We start from the raw sequence: 17,816 nt of genomic DNA, 5'->3' as shown, positions 1-17,816 counted from the left end.
AAATGACTGACTAAGCTAAGATAAGAATCCGGGGGGCGACGGGCTACATAATTCCCTTACAGAGTTTTGGGACTGAAAATGAAAAGAAAAAGCTCGTTCTCCAACGGGTTGGAAGCGCCTATTGGCTAGGAAAGGAGCTACCTTAAATTAAAGGCAAGAAAGACTTTTTTTTTGGGGTCCTTGCTTACTAACATAGAAGAAGCAGGAACAGATTCAGCATCTAAGGACTGAGATGAATCAGAATCTTAACAAGAAAGTTTCTTTCCTTACTTTGATCGCGTTTTTCCGACCAGGTCAACACATTGGGGGCGCCCCTTTTTTGTTATTTTTAAGAAGGAGACAGAATCACGATCAACCGGCTTCTTGACATTGGCATAGACTCGCTAAGGCTTGGCTTCCTAACTCAATAATAAGCAGGCTTGCAGACCTTGGTCTATGACCGATATAGGCGAGTTTATGCCACTTTGAATCCACCGAATGGGATCTTTTCTTACGCCCCCGTGTCTGAGGGACCTTGTCTCCTGTGCCTGATATACCCGTATTGGAACAAAGGACTTCGCCCCTGTCTTAGCTGCTTTACTTAGCGGCTTTAGGACCATTTCGGGCCTATGGCACGGCACCGCCTCTTCGGACCTGTATTAGCTCTTAGCTCGGTTAGAACATTGCGAACTTCCCCGCCTAGCAAGGTTGGTGCGAGCCTCCCTCCACAGTAATGATCTTCCGACCCATACATAAATAGGTCGCATCTTTGGGCACTTACTCTTGCAGCATCAACCGCTCAAGAACCATACTAAGACCCTTTTTTGATCGAGGAAGTCCCTTGGGACATAAGAAAAAAGTAGATAGCCCTTCCACAGACGAAAGAGCTCAAGGCTTCTTAGCGGTCTAGCTTCGCTACCTGCATTCCTGAGTGAGGAAAGACCCGTGCTGGGTTAGGCATACTCCTTGGTTGTTGACCTTGGGTTTGGCCGAAGACCTATTACTGGAATAGGGACTACTCGGGCAAGACTATTAAGACCTTGCGCCTTCCAGAGAGATGAGAGGTCTCAACGAGCCTTTATAGGATAGGCTTGGTTTGGTCCCTTTATAGGCCCCCGCCTATAGTATAGAGTATAGGCTCGTTTTCTTTCATATATAGATAGGTTCGTTTAACGCTTAGCATGACTGTACTTGGCTATACAAAATACAAAGAAGGCTTCTTCCCTTAGAACAAGTGAAGCTCGCTTATTTCACTCTCTTCAACAGAAAAGGAAATAGGAAAATCCTTGATCGTAGATCGATAGAAGGGAATTAAAATTACTTGAAAATCTTTTGCTTTTCTTTCCTTAAGGGCTAAGGTAAGGGCATCAATCGAAAGATTTGAGCTAGTTCATCCAACCTCACTTACTTAATTAGTCTTGAATTTGAAGGGAAGCATCACTGGTCATAACCTCCTTGCTAGCTCATGAAAGCCGGTTACCGAGTGTTCTAACCCGGCAAGAAGGCCTGCGCAAAAGAACGAACAACGAATGGAAGGCAGCATCCTGTGTCGAAGGCATGTTCCAGTAATTGGTGTAAAAGATATGCTTTATGGTCAAGGTTGGATCAAAGCCCTTCCTTTTTTTTCGCTTCAATGCCTTTTGACGACAGCTCAGGAAGTAACAAAGATTGCTTTGAAATGATCAAGTCAATTCAAGGATCCTCTTGGAACGCTTTGACTCGAGTCGCTCCTTCATCACATTTAGTATGTGACTTGAAGGGTCAAGCAGATAAAGACTCGTCTACCGATCCGAGAGGGAAGGTTTCAATCTTGCAATCAATAGAAATTTACTTTCTTTGGTTTGGGAAGGGGCGGTCACCCGAAGCGGTGTAACTTGATAGTCTTTTAAAGAGCGGAATTACTGCAGAAGTATAGGACGCTCACTCCCAACTCGGAATCCTTATGAAGAAAAAAGAGATTTGAGCAGACTTAGAGACGAGACTAGTGAAATTAGTTATGGGCCATATGCCCTTCATTGTTGAAGAGCTCCTTTCTTGATCTAGCATCAGATAGGGAGGCAGCGGGAGGGAATACTATAACAGACGAAGTTCTCGGACACAGCAAGCTCCATCTAGATCTAGACCCACACTGCCGGTCCCGCATAAGCACCTTTCTCGAGGCCACCCTGGAATGTGTATATAATAATAAGATTTTTAGCCCCAACAGAACCTAGGAGAGGAGAATTTTCTGGGACTAGCCCGCTTTCCCTGACCTGCCTAACTGTTCTGTCTGATAAAGCAACTCGAACAAAGCAAAGTGAGAAGAGCGGAAGTCAGGCCACTCGATAGGGGAAGAAGAAGGTCGAGACTGTGATGCTGACTGATCTTCATACTGGCCTGATGCTGGAGTGGCCATGACCATATCTTTAGTCTTGGGCTGCATAGTGTTCGGGTCTCCTCAGAAATTAACTCTGAAAGAGTTGCTTCAAGATTTTGGGACCCTGTAGACCATGTGTTCCGCTTAGGGGAAGATGAGTTGACTCCACAAAGAAGAAAATTCTTGCCCCTCCCACTGCTACTTTCACTGGTTAAAACCCATAGGCAATTGGCACAGGATCTGATGCCCTTACTTCGGCTACTAGCTTCACAGAAAGGAAAGATGCTTCAGAGCTTAAGCGAAGCGATCTGTCTTTCCGCGATTAAAAAACTTCTCTTTTTCCCTTTGACTTTTTTGTAAACTCCTTTCCATCAATCCGATCTCTAAACCTCACCTGAAGTGAGCTTCTTCGAACCTCGATCAACATTCCTTGGCGGCCTTATCTTGATGTTTTCCCCTTCATTCAATGAAATAACCGTACTTACCTCTTTTCGAACTTCCTTCCTGCTTTCATAGCTTCTTTTCTTCCTAGCTTCCGGGCTGACTACCTCTTTGAGGTGATCGTAGACCATCATTTCAGCTTACTACGACCGATGGGATTGGACGCGACGCACCTTCTTCTTTTATTTATATCCCGGTTGATAAAACACATCCCTTACTGCTGTACCCAATGTCGCTATCGTACTAGCCGGCGCTAAGGATTCACTAACCGTTACTGATTTATTCCTTTGAGACCTTCCTGCCATGGCATGGCTATGATTCGAATCTAAAACTTAAAAGTATGGTTGGTGAGCTGAAAGCGAACTGTTGGAGTAGATTAATTCAATAACCCTACTTGCCCTTGCGCCCTTACTGTCATTCTCGGGCTATTATCCCGCAATCTTATTTCTTTTTAATTAATTAAATATCTTGGGATTCCATTCCCATTTCTTTTCTTTCCCACTACCCCTCGTTTTTGCTTTCTCTTTGCGACCTGGGATTACTAGCTTCAGAGAGATTTTTTCATTAACCGTACTTCGCGCTTGCACTTTTGGTTCAATCAAAAAAAAAGGTCTGCTCTCCCGTTGCCATTTAAAGGAACCCTTAACGGCCTCGCCCTTAGCGGCCTCTATTACCTGGCTACCAAAGAAAGATATGAAAAACCCATTCCTTTGCGCCCTGGAATCCGAGCTTACTGGATCCATTGCCCTTAGCGGCCTCTATCAATTTCCGCAAACCTTCCAACAGCAGGGCAGGTGCTTTTAAGCGGCTCCTTTCCCTTCCTTCGAATCACTGAACTCAACTATACCGGGAAATAGAAGGTTAACAACCACCATCAGAGGTTCCTACCTTCCCAGCTCTACCAGGAATGGCTTGCTCTGTCGTTCAACTCCTTGCCTACCCCTTTTTTTTCGTCCCTGCCCATCTGCTTCGGCTATTGGTCTAGAAATGGCTGCAAGAGACTGCTCTGTGGGCCTAAGAACATCGGCTCTGTACAGGACTAGTACGTGGGAACATAAAATGTACTTGCTCATCTACTAGGAGCTTAACACCCTAAACTCATAGTCTTGCTTCGACTTTCCGAAAAGTCAGGTACGTAGCCGAAACCGAAAGTCTTAAACAGCCTTCCCCACCAACCCTTCCTTCTGGTTTGGCTATTGAATCTGACTCGATCCATTTCTTTTCACTGGTAACAGCAAATGTACTAGCTCCACTAAAAGCTCTAACAGGTGCGGAGCGAGCTCTTAATTCCATAACAGACCTTGGTCTTTGTCGCTCTCCGTTACTTTGACAAGTCAGCTCATTCGCCTTCTTATCTAGAAGCCTGGACTCCAACCCATCGCTTAACGCTCTCTTTCTTCTATTCGAAATAACCTCCTATTTATGGAATATTCCTGGGGCAAGAAGGTTTCTAACCTGTAAACCACTAGCTACGCAACCATTGCTTCCTAGCAGCTCTCTTACTAGCTGATGACTACCTTCCTAGGTAAGTAAACACCTCAACGACTATCTTGTCTTCTAATACTAAAATAATACTATTTATCAACCCTCAGTAAACTTCTTCTCGCTTTACGCCCTCGGATCACAGCCTTGACTCCACGTAAACCGAATGGCTTTGAACCGTACTTGGCGCTTGGTCACTTCCTAGCTACTAGCCTTCTTACTCGTTCGTTGCACTCACTGCTTGCTTTCTTCCACTAATATACGAAATTCTTGCTATTATTGGAATATTACGGCGTTGAGACTTAAACAGCCTGACATTTAAGACTCAACTCTTTTTTCTTCATTTTCATTTCAATCTGAGGAAGATTGTCCAGTAGACAGAATCTAGTTGTGGTTCCTTACCGCTACAGAAGAGCTTAATTGCGTGGGTACGAAGGCCCTTAGGTCAGCGTCAGCGTCCATGGTATGTACATCTATATATAGTTGAGGGGGGACAAGACAGCTTACGGTGAAGAGGGAAATACAATACCCCAACCCCATTTCAACCTCCATTTTCTTTCCATTTTGATCCGCTTGACCCGCTTTGGTTTAGTTTGTCCTGACAGGCGAAACTATAAACATTTCGTCAAGTGTCTGCCTTGCGGAGCTAGATTCCGCTTTCACAGAACTGAGTTGGTCTTGCCGACCTTAACTACACTTCCCCGGGAGAAGATGGATTTATTCTCTTTTAGAGATAACAATTCTTATTGGTTGGATCTTTACCAACATAGGAAGAAATAAGAAAGAAGGTGTAGCGGTCAAGGGACGAGACGAGAGAGACCACACTGACTAACAGGCCTTATAGACTGCACCTAATCGAAATACCTGAAGATAGAAGAAAGTGAATTATTCATGAGTATACAGAATAGTATTTGCCTCCGTAATCTTGCCACCAATGCATGGAACTGGTTCATCACCTGGAGAGAGAAGGATTGGGTCTATATTCATCTCAAGTTTTTTATTTACTGAAAATATCAAAAGCATTGTTAGGATCAAACTCGCTTTCAAGTTTCAAGTTGGATCTTGCCGGGTTTCACTCCTACATAAAATAAAGAGAAGGGGGAAGGGCTTTCAAACCAATATCACATCTATCACCGGGGTTTATGCACTCCCTGCTGATTCAATGAGCCCTGTCCTCATCCTGGTTGGGAAACCTCCCCGATCCATATCCATAGTAGGATCTCTTGAGTGGGCTTGGCTATCTCCTTGGCTGCTGGATCGGGCGGGAGATATGGGATTCGTAGATAAAAGACCGGTTACGCATTCAATACCATCGGTTATTCCAGCAAAAGTCAATCCAGTAACACCGGTTACGAAGATTTTTTAAAATCCCTCCTGTTGCAGCGGCAGGGAGAAGCGGATAGGCTGACATGAAAGAGTTCGCCAAAGAAGAACACCGGTTACGAAAGCAAAGGATATTCATTGCAAGGGCAAGGCAACAACAGGTATAGCAAGATGCCTTACCTTAGGCAGTATCTCAGTGAAGTTAAGACTTATATGCCAGTAGTTTAAAAAAATGATTCTTATAATTCATAAGTCATTTCTAAAGAATGATTCGATGATGTAACAGCGGAAGAAAGCCAGGAAATTGAATAAAGATAGACTAGACTCTCCTAAGAGAAGCTATTCTCACAACCTATCTCAAAACAGAATAGAAGATCACATGTCCCGGAAAGTACTCCGGAACTCACTCTCAAGACATTCCCTGAAGTCAAACTCTCTTCCCGGACAGTGACAGGAAGTGAACTCTATCTCCTATCTCACAACATAAGATTACTAAGACTAGAATCTGAACTCTATTCCTGAAAGTAAGTGATCAGACATAGACTCCTACTCCGGACATTGAAGACAATCAGTCCGGTAAGCTCTTGATAAGGGAAAGGGTACTGGCTAATCTTGAATTGAATGGATACAGTCGATCTGCCTACCTTTCTTGATCAAAGACTGGCACTAGTGACTCAAACTCAAAGATTGGGATATCCGACCGAATGGCACTAATAAGGTAGCACTTTTGCCCCTATATGGAGATCCACTATCCTATCCTGATTAGGAAGGGAATCTTTCCCAGGGCAGTTGAATCCACTCTTTATTACTTGACTGTCGGAACTGCTAACAACTAGAATGGATTGGCTTCCACTCTGGTCAGATTGTCTTCTCCGGGAAGGAATTGGTTACACTACTTGTATTGGTAAGCTCTCCCAATCTTGTCCGGAAAGCTGTTGAACTTCAGGTAAGAATCTATGACAGAGCAGTTCACTAAGGGAAGAGGTCCATTGCCAGGGAGACACTCAATTTCCTTCTTCTCTAATTTGAATTCTAAGTTGTAACCGTTGCTGGAATGTTTGATTGTTCATCCGGAGAATTCTTGTGTCGATTCTTTGCTTTGATTTGAAGTGCTTGTTCCTTTAATGCCTTTTCTACTTCTATTTAGATTAGAAGAAAATAGTCGTCACTTTTTGCTTCTTAGCTGCATCAGCTTGTCAAACTCTCTCCCCTTCACAAGCCAAGTCCAGGGAAATGTCCCATTTCTTTCATCATATGAGCCGGTCACGTAATGATTTGCATACGGATCCAAATCCAGAGACACCATTAAGAAAGTGGAACCCGGTGATGACCCGACTTCCGATACAACCGGAGAGACTTCCTATTTTGACTTGTCAATCTAGGAAAAGCGGAAGGACTACCGCAATCAGAAAAAGAGAAGGCAAGCAGAGCAGAAGTAGTTCGCAACAGCAAATATCGATTAGCCAACAACTGGGACAACAGAAAGAGCTGCTAGATTCTTTAATAAGCCGGAACCAACAAAGTTGCATTGACCAAGAATAAGAACTGGAGGAAGCACGCCACCAAGGCTTGCCTGACGTGGAAAAAAAAGTACTATTCTATATTATCCACCTTTAGAGTTAAAAAAGTTCCCCGTAGAACGCGAGCTGGTCTCGCATCCCGCCAACGAGATAGTGGGGTCTGTGGATTCCCCGTGCTATCTTTCCTTCCTATTTAAGAACCATAGTTTGAGACTCTTGATCCCTTTACTAGAGAACATTTGGGGCTGACCCACCCTTCTCCCCTGCTCCTCAGACAGATCATATAAGTGATTATATAAATCGTCCAAGAGGGTACGATCCGTTTCATTATCCAGTCCCATCCAATCGAGGAGCTGGTCAGCTATTTTGTTTTTCCTTTTGACGGCTCCGATTTGAAGAAGCAAACGAAGCTCTTCGCTCACCCGTTTCCTCTTCGTTAGCAGGTCTTGGTCGTCGAGTGGGGGGGCGGGCTCCGGCTCCTGCTCATGAGCAGCAGGTTGGTTGAGATCTAGCTCCGGTTGGGGGGTGCTGTTTAGATCGAGAACCGGGCGTCTCGAAGGGCCGGCATCGCTTCCCCCGCCTCCAATGGAAAGAGGGAATCCTTCCATTGAAGACAGAAGAAAATCGATCCACTCGGCAAAGAAAATAAAGAAAGGGGCGCCCCAAGTCAAGCCCCAGTTGAAAAGCAAGGGAGTCATATAAACTAGGATTAGACTGACAATCCCTCCTTTTCTCATAAAAAAAAAGAAGCATCTACGGAAAATTGGAAACGCCGAAGTGAGCTGTGGCTTATAAATAGGAAGATGAGGAGATAATGGGCGAAGGATATGCATGATATTAGGTTGATTTCAAGACTTTAGATCTAGTAACGAAAGAATTCAAGACTTTAGTATAGAGAACTTTGACTTTTGTTGGTTCTTTACCAACTAACAGCATGGGACGCACAGGGCCTTTTCTCTCTATATAAGAAAACAAAATGGTTGACCAAATGCATGCTATTTAAGCATCTCTTGCGTGTGGGCCATTCTTTCTATTTTTGAAACAATGAGAACGTCGTGCAGATGCCCACGGAGCGGTGCCGTAGGCTGGCTGGTAAAAGAACCGGGAAGTAGAATGCCTCTAGTAACTTCAAGCTCTGCCGTCACTGACTTTTTTGGCCGTGTGACAGTCTGTCTTCCTTACGTTATGCAAGGAGAAAGAACACCGCATGCTGGCTGCCCGTCTGAAAGATCCAGCTAAAGCGAATATCATCTTCCTCGAGGGTGGGGGACTCTCTATTTAAGTTCGTCACTTTAAGGCAAGGACAAGAGCTTCGGTGTAAGCACCAGTTCGAACTCTGACTTAGAATCCTACCTTATCTTCTATCTCTCTCAAAAATGGGTATTGAAGTTGGATCCAATAAACCACTAAAAGCTGACCCTCATAAGTGATAAGTGTGAAGATTGAATCCTGTAATATATTTCATATATAAACAAAAGAAAAGGGAACTGGTTCACGCATTACGGGTGGATTCCTGTTACCTCTCTAAATGGAAGGGGGCACTTCACCGAATGGAGCGATAGGTCAAGGAGATAGGTAAAGTATGGAAAAAACCGTCAGCTCAAGTCCTAAGAGATACCCAACTGGGAGCGGAGAAGACCAGAGATGCCAAAAAAGAAAGGAAAGCAAAGCGGAGAGGACAAAAGCCAGCACACACTCAGACAGGAGAGCCCAACGAGAGGGAACAGGTAAGAATGAAGCCAATGCTGGTGGCTCAGGAAGTTAATCAGAATAGGCTTTTGTTGGTGCGACTATGAGCTTCTGGGCCTGTACGATTTCCTGTCCGAAAAGGGAATCCTCTACAGGAAGGGCTGAGGCCTTAAGCTCACTCACTCACGGTACACGATCCAATTGCTCATAAGGGCCAGGATTTTGCTCCCAACGGGTTCGGAGGCACGGCTAGCTCCCCGTCCCTTGGAGAATCACACCTTCCTTTCTCTTCTGCCGCTTTGATCTCTTGTGTTGTTGCCAGTGTGAATTTTCAATTCCGACGTGACTCATCTATCAGCTCTGGGCGAACATCAATATCTGAGAATTTCGTATTGAGCTCATCTCGCCTTGTGGCTTGCAGCTCTTTTTCTATTTGCCTTATATTGAGTTAGGTTAGTGTGCTTTGCATGGCATGCTTTTCTCGAAGCTCATATTGAAGCTCGTCGGTCAGGTCAAGAAGTTGCATTCCGCTAATCTAACTTGGTTCGAGTGGCTTGGTCCTCTGACAAGGACATCTCTTTCTCTGCTTTAGTCCAAAAGTCCATTAGGTCATGACATTTCTTTGATTAGACGATTATCAGGTGATCCAGAAGACCTAATCAATGAGATGTAGGGCTGTAACGTTCTTTATTCCTTCTTCATTTCATGTTCTAACTCCCAGTAATAGAATGGGAGACCTACACTTGACACTTGCTATCTTGCTTGATGGCTTTCTTTCATATTGGTTTCAGGTTCATACTCTGCTCCCTAATCCGGAAAGATCGTATGTCAATGTTCCCAGGGTAGGAACTTCCACTTTTCTTAGTCAGAGTATGGGCTTCGGTTCGGGACTCTGAATCGATCAATCGAATGGGAAAACTCCTTTCCTCTTTCTTTTCCCGCTTTCTCCCCACTCCTGCTCCTGTGGCTTACCTTCCGGGGGCATGAAATGAACCCTGAGGTTACTCTGTCCCTGGCATCTCTTTCTTCCCCTTCATCTTCGGGCAAGCGGGTGAACTCATGGCCTATTCCCTATTTGATTCTCTAGGCTAGTGGTCCCTTTTTGTCTGGCCATGAATAGTGAGTGGGACCTCATGTTCGCCGGGTAGCCATTCCTCGGCCTCGGGCATTCACTCTTATCTTTAGCTGTCCGACCCCTCTTTTCTTTCCTTTGTCGGAGATGACTTTTTGGATTGCTGACCTAAGCTCAGACAGGAGAGAAGGTGATAATTATCAATCGAAGGCGATCACTACTATCATGCTTTCTTTCCTTCCCTTGGGATAGCGCCTCTGTTCTTCATAGCAGGAACTCTTCCTTTCCTTCACCCGGCCTCACGGACAGATATGATAATTGCATATAGAAAGATCAGGGTCCGTAGACAGAAGCTCCCGAAAGGAAAGACGGTCCTATCTTCACTACTACAGTACTACTAGTACAATTAGTAGTTTCTACCTGCCGCGGTCGCAGTCCTTCCTTCCCACACGAATGAACAAGGTTACTTGAAAGATAGTTCCACTCGTTGAAAGAAGAATTTTGAATAGTGGTAGTTTCTGCCCTGACTTATAGACATAGAAATGCGTTTGTCATTGGTACCTGTCTTTTAATTGTAATTGGCTATGGGCCCTACTATTCAACATACTGGTAGAAGGGAATTTCTCCGCGGATTTTCTGAACCTGATTAGCCTGCTCCTTAGCCTTCTTCTTGAGCCTTGGAATAAAGCCTTACTCTAGCTATCGTTGAACTTCCCAACCTTTCGTGATCTAACTACAAGGCGTGGGATAGTCTCACCCATTGGGCTCTTGTTACTTTATCTTAGCATCTTACTCTTATTTGATCTCTTAGTAGCCTGTTAGCCAGTCTTAGGAAACCCCTAAGCTTTAGAGTAGACCTAGGGACCCCTTCTGAATTTAATAGGTGAGTCAGTCAGTCTGCATACCGATCAACCGGCCCCAAAAATCATTTTTTAGAAAGTGGTGGTTTACGCGCATCCAGTTCTTGGAATAAGGGAATATCATGGAGTGGCAAAAAAGGGGATCTTCTAACTGCCATGCCTAAGATATCTTTTCTTCCCAAACCAGTCTGGTCAAAGCAACGGGATGACAGATCGACCTAAGATGGGAACTGCTTCGAAGCCCAAGGTTAACTCAGTTCAAATCAAAAGGCTTCCGTTCAGCCCGAAAAAACTACCTAGCAAGGAGTGAAAATCCACTGAGAGTGTCCTCGTCAAGGAAAAGGCTCACTACTAGTTGAAAGAAAGGCGGATGAAAGAATAAATAAAGAAGAAGAGGTGCTTTTAAGCGGAAAGACGTTAAACACGAACCGCCAATGCTGGAACCGCACCCCATAGCGGCACCGTTTGCCATTCATTCATGAACTGGCACTGGCTTTCATCTAGTTCCAACGATTCCTACTTCTAACTACTCTTATTTCACACTTTCCAGGAAATTCCAAAACCCCAGGAAGAAAGGACACTAAATCAAGATCTATTCTAATTGAAGGGGTGCAACGGCACCCTAAGCTCATTGGGCTTGAAGAACAGGAAAGAGCGGACTAGCTAACCTAACTGCAAAGAAAGCAGTCGCAGCCGGGGATATCTTTTTTTTTGCTGGATGTCGTGTTTGCGCACCAACAGGAGTCGGTCCTTGGTTGTTTCAGTACATTCAGTTCCAAGTCAATTCAGTTCGCGTAGTTCGTAGCCATCGTTCGAGGAAAGAACCTGTATTACACTACACGGATTCATTAACTTTCAATCTGGAAATTCCTACCAAGCAGATTCCTTTGCTTTAGGGCAGGAATAGCGGGATAGTTAGGGGGCTTGTCTTTAAGCAGACTCTCTTTGCAGTCTTACCCGATCTAAATCTTCCCGCGGGACCTTCTTCTCCTTCCATTGAGGAAGAGCCTCCTCGGGTCCTAAAAAATAGAGGACCCCCTTTAATTTAAGTCGGGAGGAGCAGATGGCCGTCAAAGCCCTAGAGGTCTTTGAGCGCCAGATGCGAAAAAAGGTCTTTCTGATGCTGAAACCCTTGGGTTACGCGGTGGAGAGCCCCCATGACCCTGATATTGATCGGGTTGTATCGATTTTCCTCGTTAATGTCGAATCCCCTGAGTTTAGGTTTTATCTGCATCATATTGTTAACCCAAACTCCGACCTCTTTGCGGCCTTTTTAAAACAATGGGAAGATTTCCATTATCCGCCAAATGGGCCGGGGATCTAGGCAGGGGGAGGAGAGAGGGGAAGATGGTCAGAAATAGAAAGCTATTGGACATCAATGGTATTGGACTTATTCGTATTCTATTCTAGTTTTTAGAGGTAGATGTGGCCTTTCATTCCTTAGCTTAGGGAGTGAGAGGGCTAAGGGGAATGGGTGGGTGGCCCCTTACGCGCTTTTTTAGGAGGAGTTCAGTGTAGTCGACGGAAGCTCATATAGGAAACGAAACTAAGACCTATGGTGCCATATAAGATAAGCATTTCCAGATCGGGTAAAGATTTCGAGATTAGAATTGAGTGAGGGCAGCGGTTCAGCTTTAGGTCTCGGTTCAGGTGCTGGCTCAAGTACTGGTGAAAGTACCTGAAGGTGACATCGGCAGGAGAGGCTCCAGCACTGGTTTGTAAGGGTGAAGTCATCATAAGTGGTTGACTGGGCCTAGGAACGACCGTCGGGGCCCGCGAGCTTTTAAGGCAAATTCATCGTTTTTCGCTCGTGTTTCATGCGTGCCTGTATGAATTGCATAAGTCATTGTGTTTTGGCGGTGGAGAAGTACAGAAGTGAACAGTGTGTTAGTATTTAGTTGTGCGAAGCATTGTTGACAAGACTTACTCAACTCACTGCTTTCACCTGCTTCCGGTGACAACTACCACTCTCTTATGAATGGGAGAGTAGAGTACCAAGACATAGGGGTTGGCCAGCGAAGGCGGTTTCTTTAGTACCAGATATACGTATTTCGAATTCTTTTCATGGCAGTTCGCACGAAAGATAAGGAAAACTGAAAAGCTTCTCAAACCAGAGTAGGAATTCGATCAATTGCTATCAATGCCAGGAGGCAGATCAAGATTCATGGGAACGATAACCTTTTCCGAAAAGAGTAAAGCGAGAGATAGGATAGATGAATAGGTTTAAGCCTTTATCCGCTTGGAGGGATGAATTTCAAATTTTTAAGGCTTCGTTTTTCTCCGGCAAGCAGCTAGGGAAGCATTTATTCCCAAGCGATAGGGCTTGGAATTCATATTGATGCCTTAGTCCACTCCGAGATAGAAAGATACCAATAATGGAAAAAGATATGCTCTCCAACAGTAGGTTGATCAGTTACTTTCGGTAGGGACGGGAGACTGCCACTGATGGGAAGGCGATAAGAAGCCTGAAAGCGATTCTGACACAAGATACGATGACAGGAAGGGAGTTCGATCAGAAATAGACAGAAAAAAAGGCTGCTAGGCTCCTTTCTTTCTCATAGGAGGGGTTCGCATCCAACCCTTATCGATACCCCTCGCTAGGACATTTAAGTGAGTCGGGTTTCGATCCGGCTCCGAAATGAGGCGGTGTTACCAATGACTCGATACTCCGCTGCTACCGAATGAAGTTCGTCCTTCCCCCCTTTCCCTATAATAAAGTGCAGGCCCCCGTAGATAGATGTCCCATATAGCCCCTCCTCTCCGGGGTTGGGTCGAAAAAGAATCGAATTGGGTTGAGAGGAGTTTCTGAACCGGGGAGGATGGATGAATTAAGATAGTGAAGATGGTATAGTTGGAACTGAACCCAACTAATGCGAGGACCGGAGAATTAGATGGTCTTCCTGAACAGGCTTTTGATCTAATGAAGAATGACTGGAAATGGATTCCCGGGGGGGTTAGGATCACGAGATTTGAGGGAAAATGAAGAGGAATAAAGAACCTTATTAGGCTTACAGCAGGAACTCGAATAAGACCGGACTCTCTCGACGAAAAGGCCTGACAAGGGAAGGAGGTGAATACTCGAAAGCCAAAGATCTCTTTCGTCTCGTCCCGTCAGTAAACATTACTTTCTTCTGGCCCGAAGTCCCTTAGTTGAGTGCCGCTTTGAATCTGAAGGAAGGCAGTGGGAGATACTTCCTGAACCGAGTGAGGTATAGACAGATTAGATTATACCACTGTGTTGTGGCGAGACCGAGACTAGAGGTTCTAACTCGAAACCCTAAGAGAAGAGCCCCCACTATACTAGTTTCCCCCCGAGTCAAATCTATAAGACTTTCATATCATCTAATAGACTATACTAGCTACGTTCATCTACTCCACTCGCTGCCGGAGGACAGACAGATTATACTCTAGCTGGAACGAAGGTACGAGCTCTGCCCCCGAACAAGACAAAATGAAGAAGAGGCCGAACAAGCAAAAAAGGAAAGAGGGAAGGAAAATCCCACTCAACCTTCTTCAACATTCGTTCGGATACTCCTTATGACTATGATTGCCCCCCAAAGAAAGGCGTTCATACCAAGCCAATACACCTACCCATCTATCTATTGCGACTACTCCCCTATTATGGGGTACTCGAAGACCGTTCAACACACGAACTAATAGAAAGGGAGAAAGCTCAATCGAATGGACAACCTTAGCCCCAGCGCGAAAGACAGGATTCGAAGCCGCGGTACAGATAATCAAACTTTCTGGGAGATCCCAGACTTGCAATCAATCCCGATGATTATTATGCGGAAACCAGCTAAATCAGATCCTTCGGTCCGGGTCTCCTTCTAAGAAAGCAACCAACTCTGTTAGCAGTTAGCTTTTCGATGAAAGAATCTTTTATTGACTAGGATAGGTGGCTCGGAATTCTCTTTCCCGTTCCAAGAAAGCACGACTCTCGACTTAGGTCTGGCCTCAGGTTGGAGACAGGTGGAATGATGAAGCAGACGACTTTTTAACCTCTGACACCGGAATGTGACCTTCCTTCGTTCGACGCCGACTCCCGATTCAAGGCGACGAGTCTTTCAACTTTGACAACGGGGGGGGCTACCTTTGGACTCAACTCTTAGTGGAATTTGCCTCATAACCTGACTTGATTGATTCACCTTGGTTATGTAACCACTAAAAGAGGTGGTCGAGGCCTGACTTATTCTGTTCAGGCTTGTGAGAGTTCAATCACGCTACAATCAGACGATTTGATGCCGGTGCAGATGAATTTTCTTTATTATAGTCTGATCCGCTAAAATAGTCTTAATTCACCGGATATGAGAAAGAAATGAATGAAAGAAGAGGGGTTTACGAAGTCCTTCAAGTTGATTGAAGGTCTGGGCCAAGCAAAGGCAAAAAGGAAGGCTTCTTCCCTCTCCTGTCTGGGAGTAAGATAAACCTTGCCTTCCCTGGATACTGGTCCCAAGGTAGGAGTAGCGGCTTAGTTAGTGCACGAAATAAATGTGACTTTTGGCACATAAAGGTCCGTATTCGGTCCGTCAATGGCTCTTTCTCCGAGGCCAGAGGTAAATATAAAGGGTAACGGCCGAAAAAGATAAATATCAATATTGTATTCGAATAGCCTGCTTCCCCCCATTACTCAAGGGGGAAAAGCTTAGCCTCCCATTCTTTCATTCTTTCAACAATAGAGGACTAAAACCTGCTGCCTATTTCCTCTGAGCTCCTTAGCTTGTAGTTATCATTACTCTCCTAGCTGCGAGTAGGAAGCTATCGGAGTAGCTTCCCATCTTTCGACCAAGATTCGCAGTTCTTTCTTATTGTAAAAGGGTCCGCTATCCTATTTCATATCTAATATAGGAAGTCAGTGGTGGCATCTCCTGCTTATGCCTGCCCTTTTCCTCTTCCTTCGCTTCGCGTCTGCCTATCTATTATGAAGTAGGGAAATCAAAACCTGGGTACCACCCGCCAGTTGCTAGTAGGACAGCTCTTAGAGGAGCGGCCATTTTGCAAAAAAGGTAGGTTGCTGACTTGAGGACTCTAATAAGCTGTAAGACGGCGGGAATATGCAAAGAAAGGTTTAAGAATTCCACAGTCTTGAGGCTATCCTATTACGAAATTTCGTAAGTAGTATTCGAAATCGCTTCGTCAGATATTCGGGAACCTATGGTCGCTTAACGATTCGGTTAGCCGCCTAGTATGGTAGTTGTCCTGAGGTTTGGTTAGCCCAGGCGGATGCAGTTATGTTCCTAAAGGCCGCGGGCTGATAAGAAGAGCGAGGGGAGGGTTTTTTGCTAAAACCCCTGGATTTTCTAGCTTAAAGCTTTACGAAATCACAAGAACAAAGAATAACATGATTCAGAGAGATAACCTGGTCTTTAGACACTCGCCCTACTTCTAAGGATAGATAGAAAAGGTTGGGGAGTGCCAGATGCGGAAGCAGTTCCAGTCCCAGCTGCTGAGGTGGCGTAGTGACAGGCGAGAGCAATAACAACAGAAGCAGCGAAAGATCCTGCAGTAGTATATTAGGTTGTTTGCGGTGGAATAGATTCAAGCGTCCGGGCCAGTAGATCCAGAGCAAATAGGCGTTGACTTAGTTGCTTTTTTTTGCAGTGGATTCTAATCCCGATGTTGATCCGACGCAACTTACCGGTGATAGTCGCAGCACCTGGAGCTTTCAAGGGAGGAGTTTCAAATTTCAAGCAATAAGAAAATAGGCCTTTGCCGCTTCGGGACTGCTTACTTACAACATTTCGAACACTATCAGGCGATGATGCGGGTGAGGAGTTAGAAAAAGTCAACAAGGAAAGAGCCGAATCGAAGACTTTGAATGTTTACGGAAGGATTTCCGTTCCGATCCTCAAAGAAAGGTCAGTCACTTCACTAAGAAAGGAAGGAACAAAATTACTTGTTGCTGGGTCAGCTCTTACAATTACAAGAAGTCAAGCAAAAGCCAATGGCGCTAGGCCGGCAAGAAGATAAACTCGATCCGATGCCCTTACCTGACTCTGATTCGAACACAAAACTCATTCCTTGCTCCGTGGGCAGGAGCGAACCGGGGAACTCTAACAAAGAACGTGAGGAAAGGCACTGCCGCTGACTAAGATGATAGGCGCATGGGGACAGACCTTATACTCGTACTCCCAACCGTCAGACCAATCAACCATAAGACACTAGGCGATGGTCCCACACAGGTAAAGCAGCTACAAGAACTAAAAGAATAAGAAAAGGGTTTTACAGCGCCCCTGACACATCAATTTGAATCCAAAATCGAAAAGAAAGACGTTCCTCACCCTCAAGACAAAGAAAGCTGTACGTACGATACGATTAGGATCAGAGAAAGAACTGCTATGAACTCAGGCACCCATAGAAGGTTTTCCTGAACACGGGATCTAAGCCTAAGCTCGTTGGACTTGCTAAGGGAACCTCTTTCGAGATGCGAAGAATAGCCCTAGTCTGATAGCGGAGTTAAGTGGAGGAGAAGAAAGACAAGCAATACAGAAAGGAAGAGCTCCAGGGTTTGTTTAACGAAGATAATGGCTCACCATCACAGGGAATCTCAAAGCCCTGACGTTCGGACGTTAAGTTGCAAAATCTCGCTGATGTAAGGATCAATGATGGACACAGCGAAATTAGGATAAGCAACAAAAGAGACGGCTCCGTTTGCCAGAGATGGCTGTACTCTTGCGAGCATCGTCGAAGGTATTCCACCGACGATCTAGGACACAAAGAATGCTGCCAGTATTTACGCCGACCCTAGTAAATGGGACTGTATTGCTTTCATTGCGCCGATGGAATAAGAATTCAATGGAGGACTTCCTGGTGCGTGCCAATCATTCAAGTGGTGATCTGGCATCGTGAGCAGAAGTCGATAGAGGAACGAGGCAGCCGAGACCGACTCACCGCCACATACTATCCCAAAAGCTTTTATCTAAAAAACCTGCAGTTCCTCATGCACCTTCGCCTAGAGTCCATCAAAGGCCAGCTCCCGCACAAATCTCCTCTGCCCACTCTAGATGTTGCACTTTCAGAGCTTATAGCTTAAGAGATTCGTCTGCGAGTCCTGGCTACCTCCTGTTAGTGTAGCGGCATTCCCTTGCCGTCGT

General features: G+C 45.2%; 1 protein-coding gene across 1 annotated transcript in view; it reads left to right on the top strand.

The window, feature by feature from the left end:
- The first annotated feature begins 2,097 nt into the window (after window positions 1–2,097).
- The window catches only part of ABCI5 (Cytochrome C assembly protein), a 39,649-nt gene continuing 23,930 nt past the window's right edge, over window positions 2,098–17,816 (top strand). Inside the window, exon 1 of the mRNA XM_011002232.1 lies at window positions 2,098–17,816. This exon is cut by the window's right edge and continues 23,930 nt beyond it. The gene's annotated coding sequence lies outside the window, so the exon portion shown is untranslated.

The sequence above is a fragment of the Populus euphratica genome, unplaced genomic scaffold (genome assembly GCF_000495115.2).
Source record: "Populus euphratica unplaced genomic scaffold, PopEup_1.0 scaffold178.1, whole genome shotgun sequence".
NCBI classification, from domain to species: Eukaryota; Viridiplantae; Streptophyta; class Magnoliopsida; order Malpighiales; family Salicaceae; genus Populus; species Populus euphratica.
This window is presented reverse-complemented; position numbering and strand designations above follow the sequence as displayed.